The 10,978-nt window shown below is 44.6% G+C and overlaps 1 long non-coding RNA gene across 1 annotated transcript; it reads left to right on the top strand.

Moving 5' to 3' along the window:
• Window positions 1–5,991: 5,991 nt before the first annotated feature.
• LOC135383828 (uncharacterized) lies at window positions 5,992–6,941 on the top strand. The gene is made up of 3 exons (XR_010420090.1): window positions 5,992–6,292; window positions 6,428–6,631; window positions 6,710–6,941. It is a non-coding gene; the product is annotated as an uncharacterized LOC135383828 (long non-coding RNA).
• The last annotated feature ends 4,037 nt before the right edge of the window (window positions 6,942–10,978 follow it).

Here is a 10,978-nt window from a genome sequence, read left to right as displayed (position 1 = left end):
ATGTATCATGACGTGGAATCGGCGTACACTTAAAGAACCGATTGTACGAAGATGTTCTTTATGGGAAAGCTTGGTGCTTCCAGAACATGATGGGCGATGTATGTTCGTAAGATAGTTTTTGCATGTTTAATCGTTTAATTGGTGAAGTGATATGCTTCCATTACAAGGATGGGTTTGTTTGCTTCTTTAGAGCAGCGGTGATCTGCCTTATTTTATTCCCAGTCATTTCGAGGTGATCACTAAGACTCTACGAGGATTTGTGGAAAATCAAATGTGGTTTTGGGAAGCTTTCTTCGGGAAATGTTTGTCCCAAACGAGGCGCTGTAAACTGGTTTAGCCTCCGGTATTCCAGTCAGCACAATCTTCCTATCTTACACAGGATTTGGTAATGGTCAAGATATGTACAGTATTTTCATTTCTCTGTAGCTTTCTCATTAGCTTTTATTACTCTTTATTTATTTATTCATTTATGTCCATCCAATTGATGGAAGAAGCTGAGGCTAAACGCTAAGACACGCCTAATACGTTAGTTAATACTCGCTGAACGTTCAAGTGCCTATCTTCTCGTACTGCCCTTGTCAAACTGGGAACTTTAAAATCTAACTTTAACCTCGCTAATTCATTCGGTAAGCAGATTATAGATGAAGTTCCATGAAGATAATGTTTGGTACGTAAATAGAAACACTTCTCAGAAGGAGTCGACAGCTTTATGTCCACATCCCTTATAGGTTCGACATATTCACACAGTGTAGCCTACACAAATTTCTAGCAAAATCTGCAACAAAAATGTTAGATCGCCCTAGCGTGAGAATGTCCTAGGGTTTTCCGCTGCGTATTGAAGCGTCTGCACAGCGAAATACACTTTCTCTTGTGCGTATCTGGTTCAGAGATCAATAATAGGCTTGCCAAGTTTCCTCCAAGGAAAACCCGTGCGTGCGGTTAAGCAGGGCGGGCATGGGAATCGGTCGTTTATTGGCCTGGGACTTCAGTTAAACGACGAGAGGAAGCTAAGAACATTCGGACCAGAGTGTTTTGAGCCAAGTTTGGTTTTGCCGGATAATAATACAGAAGTTCACTTTCACTCGAGGTCACCGCTATAACCGCTATAACGTCATCCGACACCTTTCTAATGAGACTCAACTGCCATATCTGCATCGGAAACTACTATACACACTTTTTACGTCCATCTGTCGCGCTGGCGAAACATCACGTATTCGTTGTCACGATAATGAAAGTTTTTTTGGACACGTCAAGCGCCAATCACGTCAGCCTTTTCATGCGTAGTGAGGCCGTCCTTGCGTACAAGAGCCGTTATGAGACATTGCAACCGGAAAGCCGGCTGTAATTGTGTCACGAACATTATAGAAGGTTGCTAGAGAAGATGTGGATGGCGCAAAGCTCATGGCCAATGTTAAATGTCAACACAGTCTCATCCACCTTCTTAACGGTTTGACGATAAAGTGGAGAGGAACGCGAACTTTGATATGTTGATTGAACTGGTGAGACACAACCAAATTGTGTCTGCTGTCTAACGCTTCGAAGCGCTTACGTGGCTGTGTTTTTATTCACGATCTCTTAGTGAGTGTTCAGTATTATGTTATACTGTTCGATGGCCAATATGATAATTCTTCAAAAGATGCTGAAAATATTTCCAGGTATCACGACGCCCTTGCAACGATTGGCGTATTATGCACAGTTTCCACAACATTCCCCACTCATCGTCACTGCATGCATTTGTTGTTGTTGGGAGTAGAACAGACCTAGATGCCGCGGGAATCTGTTAACAATAGTGAGTTTTAGTGCATCGTACGCTATCGCCTTTGCGTACGTAAGAGATAGCGTTGGTGGTCCTGCGAACGCGGAAAACATAGAGAGCTTCGCGGATTGCGTAGTACCGCAAAGGCGGTAGCGTACGCTGCACTAAAACTAATATCTGGCAAGAGTGCGAGGTGACAGCTCTCGGGAAACACCCCAATTTTACCTATTGCCTTCCTCCCTTCGAGCATTAGACTTCAACCCTTACGGGAGGCCTCTTTGGAGCTTTCAAACGCTAAAAAGAGGAGAGACGTGAATTGATATGAATAGTGTAAAGGTACAATGAAAATCATGCAATCCATGAGGAGTGAGCTGTCAGTCGACAAATTTTAATACTGTCAGTCAACAAATTTATTTTCGCACCTTTTACTTGAATTAATTTTCTTCGGTATATCTTTTTATAGCACCAATATGACAGGCGCGACGAAGCTTTCAAATGGACAGTATGGAGTTGTCGCCTGGTTTTGAGACCAGAGTTGTCTTCAATCACCGGCGATTATCTGTAGACGCCATACGCAAAATTTTGCTTAGCAGAAACCTGTAGTTTTGGGGACAGCAAGAAAGACGAACCACATGTTCACATCCGGTTTTCCGGTGACGTAAACGCGGGCTGCCACACCTTTGAGGATGTCACGAGGGTGTGTGATCGAGATAAGGGTGATGGGAGGCTAATATCGAATTCAGCTGGTCGTTTGAGTGCAGGCCAGTGTAGTGCGCCGGTGTAGGGCCTGTGCAGGAATACCGCGCCACTGCTGCTTACACCGATCCGCCCAGCAGATCATGCTAGATAGTGTCAGTGTTGACCAAAAACTCATGCAACTGATGCAACTGATGTACAAGATGAAGTCGCTGCTACAGGACAACCACTTTAATAACCACTTTAATCATAAATTACATGGTAATGTCAGAATCCACATTGACAACCCACATTCATACCATCCGAGTCAGAGCCCATCATCATCCGAGTAGCGCGAAACAGTGTCCATGACGTATAGTTTACCACCTTCGGACGCTTCGCCCGTGACGGGCAAAAAAAGAAAAAAAGTCGAACGCCTCAGCATAAAGCGAGGTGTAACTACTGCTACTGCTTAGTGAATATAAACCTATCGAAACTTTATGTTCAGCGAAAAGCTTCAACCTTCAAAAGTTCAAATATCAAAGAACTCCGCTGAAATCGCTGTAGTTTTTCTCTAATCGAATTTTCTATGATTGCATGTCCAGGGACCTAGTAGGAAACCGAGCAGTCTGTCAACAATTGCATCACCCATTGCGCCATTTGTCGAGGACGCATGTAATACGCGCGCTTCGGTTCGCAAATCCGGCGAAAACGAAAATGGCATTGGGCATTTGTGACCACTTTCTACGTCGAGAATGTCGAACCTCTTGAACATGAGTGCGCTGGAATTCCGCATTCGAGAACTATCGCTCAGACAGAACTTCTGTTCGTGCGATAGCGTGCTGGAAAGTGTGTGCTTCGCAGCAGAAGATTCCTCGTCCAGAGATTTACCGGAGTCACATTTGTCCTCACCCGTAGTTCACCGTGCCGTGAACACGGATTGGTTTGTTAAATTTACATGTATCAGGAAGAAGCACTTGTGTAAGCCGAAACAAGCGCTGTTTTTTCGTCGTGCAGGTGTTAATGTGGGAAATGCAAACCGATGGATATTACAGGACATTGTTTTTGCTGCCGAGAGGTAGAGAATGCGTGTGAAAAGCAGACAGACAATTGCATCACAACAAACGAATATTTCGAAATACTGTGCCTTGACACCGAAGTACTGCAAGTGTCTTTTACATACATGCGAGAAACCGAAGAGCATGGCAACATTCGCGGTAGCGCCGTGTGGTCTTTACGCGCTACTTCAACGGCAAACTGGACGGAAAACTCTTATTTCTGCAGGAAATTCCGTTATATCACCTGTCGGCTATTCACAAGGAGGATATGGGGGTGCTCTGGGAAAGTACAATAGGAAGTATTCTTCCTGCCTGCGTCGTGCATGCTATTAGGGATGCTTTCCCCATCAGTGTGCAGACTTGTAGAAATGTATATATTGATGTCAGCAAATTTCCATTTGTCTCATTCCTTTTTTTTTTTTTTTTTTGCAGTCACAGCATATTATAATTATTAGTTTGTTCCTGGAGGGTGAAGTAACCTGGGGGCATATCTGTATTTGTCGATTATACTCATGTCTTGTATATATGAGGAGTAAATAAGATAATTTTCATCAGTGTCATTCAGTTGAACTGTGTTCATAACCTTTTAAAATACTTCTTATTGACCAGGTTTCCAAATGCCAATTAATATTTAGACCGAGGTTGGGATTTAGCACTTAATTAACTCTGTTTTGCTAAAAGGAGTACTTGTAACTGATTCATTATCATGTCACCAACTAACATTTGTAAAGAAGGACTTGAGGGCTGACTTCAAGTATTAGCAACCCTTGATCTGGGTTCAAAGTTAACCATGCAGCATTGGTGTAGGCAATAGTACCCCAAAATAGCTAAATAATTGATTGCATAAGTTCTCTGTTACTGTAACTGAGACGTACTTTTGTAAAGTACTTTTGACAGCCCAGCAAATTGGAACTGGCTTCTGTGTACACGACAAACGCATCGTAACATTTAATCGAAATATAATATAAGAGCAGAAGCAACATTTTGTCACAACTCAAACTATATATTTCTTTTTTATTGTCCAGGGATTTAGGAAACAGAGTAGGACATCCTGGCCTCTGATGTTTTGACATGCTTGATAGAGTTGTAAAACTTGCAACAAAATAAACAAGAGAAGCATAAACAGTTTCGTCTTTCCCTTTTGAATTTAACAAGCAAGTTATATTTTACTATTTGTGCACTTTTGTATTCTCTGTTGATGAAAAGATTACAGGAACAATAATGCTGCAGATAGATCCAACAATGACCTGCTGTCATCTTGATGAAGATGAGAACTTTTCTTCACGTGTGCTAAGTGAGACAAAAGAAATGTACAATGAAGGTTGTACAAAAACAGCAAGTCTCCATCGACTAAAATTTTATATATGTGGATGTCACCACATCGTGTAGTTTCCATCCAAAAGTAGGACTAGGCAAGGTTGTTTGGTTGTTGTTGGTAGGTTGTTGGCATGTTGATGTGCTATACCGTTATAGCACATCAATATAGATGAGGGGCAAACACAGTACACACCGTGATGGCTGCAAACTCTCAAAGGAAGATTTATGCAACAGAACAAGAAACCGAAAGCATGAGTAGAAAAAGGCAGCGACCATGCAACGCGAACCACATTAATCTCTGAGAAGGTAGGATCGGGAGAGCAATAAAGAGAAACGACCGTTGTGTCCTAGATAGGGGAACTCTGGAAGTATTCCTCTACCCTTCAAAGAAGCTGGTAGCTCTCACAGGTTTCTTCTCCTACTGTTGACGTCATACTAATGTTCTGCACCTGTCCAAATACTCCAAAAATGTCACAAAGTCTGCAACACGTAACAAATCTACTGCTTCCATCTGTGAACTTTGCATACCTGCTTTCAGCTATTCCTGTCATGTCAACTTGAGTGCCTGGATCACACACACACGAAGCAGTCTGGCGCCACTTCAACACTGCAAGGCCCCTAAAATTAAATTTGTTGATGTTGACAATGTTCAGTACGGGACAAGCAGGATAATATAAGTTAAATGGAATACGTCATCGCTATATTATAATTTATACATGTGTGACACCTGTACGTACCTAAGACGTTGTGTTGAACTCGTCACTCCGGTGATGCAAAATCACTGGTTACTGAACGGCAGTTTGCTCCGGACGTCTTCGCAATTCGCCTTCTACGGCATCTTCGTAGTCATCGGCAGCAAAATGAGCTCAGCACACACGACACGACTGCTGTATCTAATTAACGTCTACCCGACAAACGTCATCATGACGTTGCTAGACAGACCGAAACCAAAACAGATCGGAAGGGGAGAGCTCGGTTCCACGAATGGGCAATTGTTCGCTGCCTCCTATTGAAAGAAACCTAGGACCGAAGGTCGCGTCCCTTTCAGAGACCGTCCTAATCCCCTCAAGACCGTGGCTTTCGGGCGCGACCTTGTTCGCCACTAGCTTTGAACGTAGTTCAACTCTACCAAACCCGTGGCGCTGTCGAACATTATGACGTCATTTGTTTACAAACAGGGAGAGGTCTATGGGCCTGTAGCTCTCGGCCAGGCGGCGTTGCGATCAGCGGACGACAGCGCCGCATGTGGAAGCAAATCGAAACAATGGTCCGCACAAGAGTGTTTCGGTTTCGCGGGTTTCGCTCTGGCGCAAGCAAGCAATGTATCGCATCCTGCGTGGGTTTGAAAAGCTGGAGGTCATTGACGATTGGGCAAGTTACTAGTCAATGTTTTCGGCGTCGACGAAGCATCGGACGGTAACGAAATCGTCGTTAATGCATTTCGGAAGAAGTGAAGGACAGCGTGGTTTATAGCGTCCGGTTCGAGGTGAGTCGGCGTGATCGTACGTAATATTTGTTAACTGTACATCAAAATGATATACCTGATCAGAAAAACATTGACTCCACATTTTACCCGCACTGAAAGCTTATTTAACTCAATTTCGGTACCTCTCCATCACAGGTGTCCAAGTGCTCGTGACAGTTTATGTTGCGTCGTGTACCTGTAAAGCGGGAATTGCGGGAAAATGTAAGCACGCGGCAGCAGTCTGCTGCTACCTGAACAAGGAAGAAGACGCCACATGTACGGGCAACAACAAAAGAGGGGCAAGCCAAGCTCAAAGCCGCAGGCGTGACATGACAAAGGGTATCGCCGACTTATTTCCGAGTACGTATGTATAATGTGGACAATGTGCTTTCCTTTAGGCAGGAGCTCGGGTGCAGACCTTTCATATTGTATTTTTAGAGCTGATGAGGCTACAGTCATCTCTGCTGCATCGTTGATCATTTGCCAATGATCTTTCTCTACTGAATGCTGCTGCTGTACCCTGCTGCATCGTTGATCGTTGGCTATTCTGTTATTCTTCAGCATTTTATATGTTTCATCAACCAGTATCGTACCGTGTACCTAGTACGTTGCCTCAAAACAATGCTTTATTGCTCTTGGTAATAAACAGCTTGCATCTGATATATTTCTCCTTGTTTGTGTAATGTAGGTATATCAACCCAATGTCTCCCGCTGCAAAAAGAAAACCGCCTGGTGATATCATTCACGCGTACCCAGACACAGTTTGTCCACTCGCTGAGGTCCTTGAGTCTGAACAGAGGGGAGCCTTACAGTGGGACTGTAAAGAGGTTCTGAACGGCATTTTCGACAATGTAGTAACGGGAGAGCAAACGGAGAATCTATTTGATCTCCTAAAGGTCATGAGAGGGACACGCACGGTGTTCCATTATAGCATTCCAACAAAAATGCCAGGGGTAGCTTCATAGCGGGTCTCTTGAAGAACGTAAGTAAGTAAGGTCATTGCTTTTATTTAAGTAAACATCACACTGCACGAAGACCCTCGAACATAGCAGTAAGAAGAAGAACTGGCGGGAGTCGATGCCCACAGTAAGCCTTTCATATTTCCCTCTAATCTGCATATAAAGTACTAACTGTTTGGCACAATTTGTGATATAATAATAATAATAATCCAATAATAATATAATAATAATATATCCAAGTAAATTTCTACCGCAAGTTGTTTGGGTATAACTCTACATTATCTCTAGGTGGAATGCAGAGCGGAAACTTCGCGGCGTTTTTACGGTAGACGCAATGGACCTTTTCCAGTTGGACGTGCGACGCATGCGCGAGCAGCGCCGCGCGGCCACCATCATCTTTGGTGGCTCTCGGTGGTCAGAATAGCACGGCCGGGGCGCTTTTGGTTCGCGTATTCCGTGCGAACAATGCAACCAAACGATGCGCTGCTGTTGGTTGCACAAGTGCATGTAGCTCTTGCTGCCTTATTTTAGCCTTCTTATCTTCAGCTTCATGGGTTGTTTTTGTTCGTCAACCACATAAAAGTCATTCTTGTACCGCTGAAAGGGCACACACCCTACCCATTCTGTGTACAGAAACCCTAGAGATGTTTAATGTGTCTGGTACGACTGCTGCCTTGTAAAAGTATACTAGGCCCTCATGGACCTTGTTCCACATTTCTTTGCCGTTATCTGAAGGAACATCCGCCATAAACTTGCCCGTAAACACATTCCTCATGCTAACCCACTTTTTCATGTCCAAAAAGCGGTCCAAGAGCCTGGGTTGTTCACCCTAGCCCGTTCGACCACTTGACAGGTTTTTCTGCTCTGACACATAGTGACTAAACATGCCATATATGATTTTCCCCCATAATCCCCAACATTTTGTCAAATAATAATTGATGTCAGATAATAAATATTTTTATAAATAAATAAAATAATTATATGACATTTTTCGATGATTTATTCGCGTCGAATGTGGACAAATCTCAGCAACGTATTATTAATGCTTGTATTTAACTGACCATTGTATAAGAGAAAGAATGGTTTTGGTCTATTTACTTTGCACATATGTTCAAGTGAATCTAAATTTCCTCTTCCAACATACATGTTAGTGAAGAAGTCCTTCGTAACCTAGACAATATAAGCCGGGGAGCAGATCCTTGTACTGTCTTTTCTTTTCTTCTTTTTTGATAGCCTGCATGTGTAGGAACCCACAGTGCAGATGCATACTCTAAACAAGGTTGAACGAAGGTTTTATATGCCTGACAATTCAATATCTTTCGTTGAACCATGGCGAAATTTCCCTCTGAGCATCCACAGACTTTAAGTGGCTTTCGCGCATATATGGCTATCCCATTCCAGATCGTTCCCTTTAAATATGCCGCCAGCAATGAGAAGGGTGCCCAGAGGAAGCACGGATTATTGGCTGTGCTCAACATGAGGCCATTTTCTTCAAGATGTGTCCTACTGGTACGCCGGATTGTTCCACACTGTTCTATTCAACTGTGCTGTTCGTGAAAGACAAAGATATGCAAATAACCCGTGGTCTCCCCTCTTCAACGGAAAAAGCAAAGAAAAAAGAAAGAAAGCAGATGACACTGGTTGCCTGCTCCGTACGCTCAGAGAGTACCGTCAAAAGTTACAGAAAAATAGGCGTGAACAACACACTGAACTCCCTTCGAAAAAATGTATTTAGAACAAACGGTGTCGAACAACCGGCTTTCGACCAAACGGAGTTCGATCAGATGGCTCCAATCACACGGCGTTTGACCAAATGTGCAGACACCGCGCGTCGCGCGAGCCACCAACCGTGTTTCCGACTCCTCCCGCTAGAGGCGCTTTTCCGCTCTGGAAAAGGTCCATTAACGCTTTCCGCCTTTCTGTCTCCCAAGGGTTTCCGAGGAAGCGACAAAACCTTATTTTTTGACGTTTTGGAATCTGTTATGGTAGCCAACGACACAACAATACTGTGTGCCCGACTTGTGTTGTGGCTTGCCGTGCGTTGGCAATCTGAAAGGCGGCATATTTAACCACGATATATGCTTGGCTGCCTGGCTGTGCGGACCAGTCACTGCTCCCGCTCCCGCTTGGGTCCCGATTGGCGCTCGCGTCGCCGGGCAAACTTGAGCGCAACAGGCCTATAGCAGAGTGCTTCGAACCACATTCGTTTTCGCGCACTCTCCTGTAGAATCTTGTGGTAGAAAACGCCCGTCGTCGAAGATGAACGAAGATGATTTTTGCATCCGCGAACACCAAAACTACACAAGGCATATATTCGCTGCGAGATCGACCTATAGGGGGCGACACTGTAACCATTCTAGTGTGGATAACACGTGGACCGATGTTCTGATTTAATGGTTCTTTTCCGTAATTCCTGTGTATATTCACCGGAAGATCACTTGTGACGCGATGGTACGATACTATTCGGTTCCACCTACGGCACTGAACGCGGAATAAACGTGTAAAAGCAGAAGACGCGTCCACACTGCCATAGTTCTCCGTTCTCCGCAGCGCGCCGACACCGTTCGGTATCGGAGCGAATAGGTCTCTCGAATACGTGACATAGCAGCAACAGACATGTCGTTCACTTCCATTTTCTGATTCGCGCGACCAACGTGACCACCCACGACGTAGACAATAAACGCGATAAAACACAGACGGCCTTGCAGATGGCGCGGCGGTCCGTAGCTCGTAGCGGTGAAGTAGCTGAATGCTTTATTAATGCTTTATCAATGTAGAAACTATGGAAATGAGCGTCATTTTTAAAATGGCGTTTAGCTGTAAGATAATGTGCGTCAACTTTGTTCTCTACAAAATTAACTCGCACGTGGTAAAGGTTGACCAATCCCTGGGAGCCCGGGACCCGAAGCACAAGTTGCTCTTTTTCGCCGTTCGTTGGCAGCACCGTCCATGTTCCGGCAATCTTCAAAATATTTATACGTAAAAAATGTGCCGAATTGAGAAGTAATGTTTTCTGTGTGTTATCAAACGATGATGTTGTGCACGATAGTGGGCAAAACTATGGTGGTTATTTTTCACTTTACAGTCCCTTTATGCTGTCTGAACTCGACGAGCGTGACTCATCCAAAGCATCCAACATCTGCAGTACGTCTGCCGGTTCCATGGCGGCCATGTTGAGCAAGTGTAAACAATGGAAAGGAGGGTGAGAAGGAGCGCAAAGCGGAACTTGAGAACTCGTGTTCCGGTCCACACTGCCGATATTCTCGGTGTGGCCTAACCTGCACCGATTCAGTGCTCGCGAGCGCACGCTGGATGCCAACGACCAGCGGAACATGTTGCGTGTCGCCCTGAAACGACAAGCAGAACATGCACGCTCGAGCCAGTGCAACTTTTTAACGCGAAGCGTTCTTTAGCTACTAACATCGAAAAAGTGGTATGTCGTTAACATAGAAGAAGGAGAGACTGATGAGTGAAGACGACATTCCTGGACTTTGGCGTTGGCGGTGGCGCAGATCCAATATTCCCCAGTTGCTATTTGCCCAATCTCTCCTGTCGCTGCTGAACGTTTCGCTTGCCCATGTCCCCCAGCCGGTTGTGCCTCCGGCGCCAGTCTCTGTCCAGGTTCTCAGCATCTTTCATTCTGATGCCAAGCATGCCCCTCTCAGTTACTTGAAAGCAGAACTTGTCAATCACATGTCTCACTTTCCCAATCACCTGATCATCGCCACGGACGCATCTGTCTCTGAAG

This window comes from Ornithodoros turicata, chromosome 2 (assembly GCF_037126465.1).
Source record: "Ornithodoros turicata isolate Travis chromosome 2, ASM3712646v1, whole genome shotgun sequence".
Classification (NCBI taxonomy): Eukaryota; Metazoa; Arthropoda; class Arachnida; order Ixodida; family Argasidae; genus Ornithodoros; species Ornithodoros turicata.
This window is presented reverse-complemented; position numbering and strand designations above follow the sequence as displayed.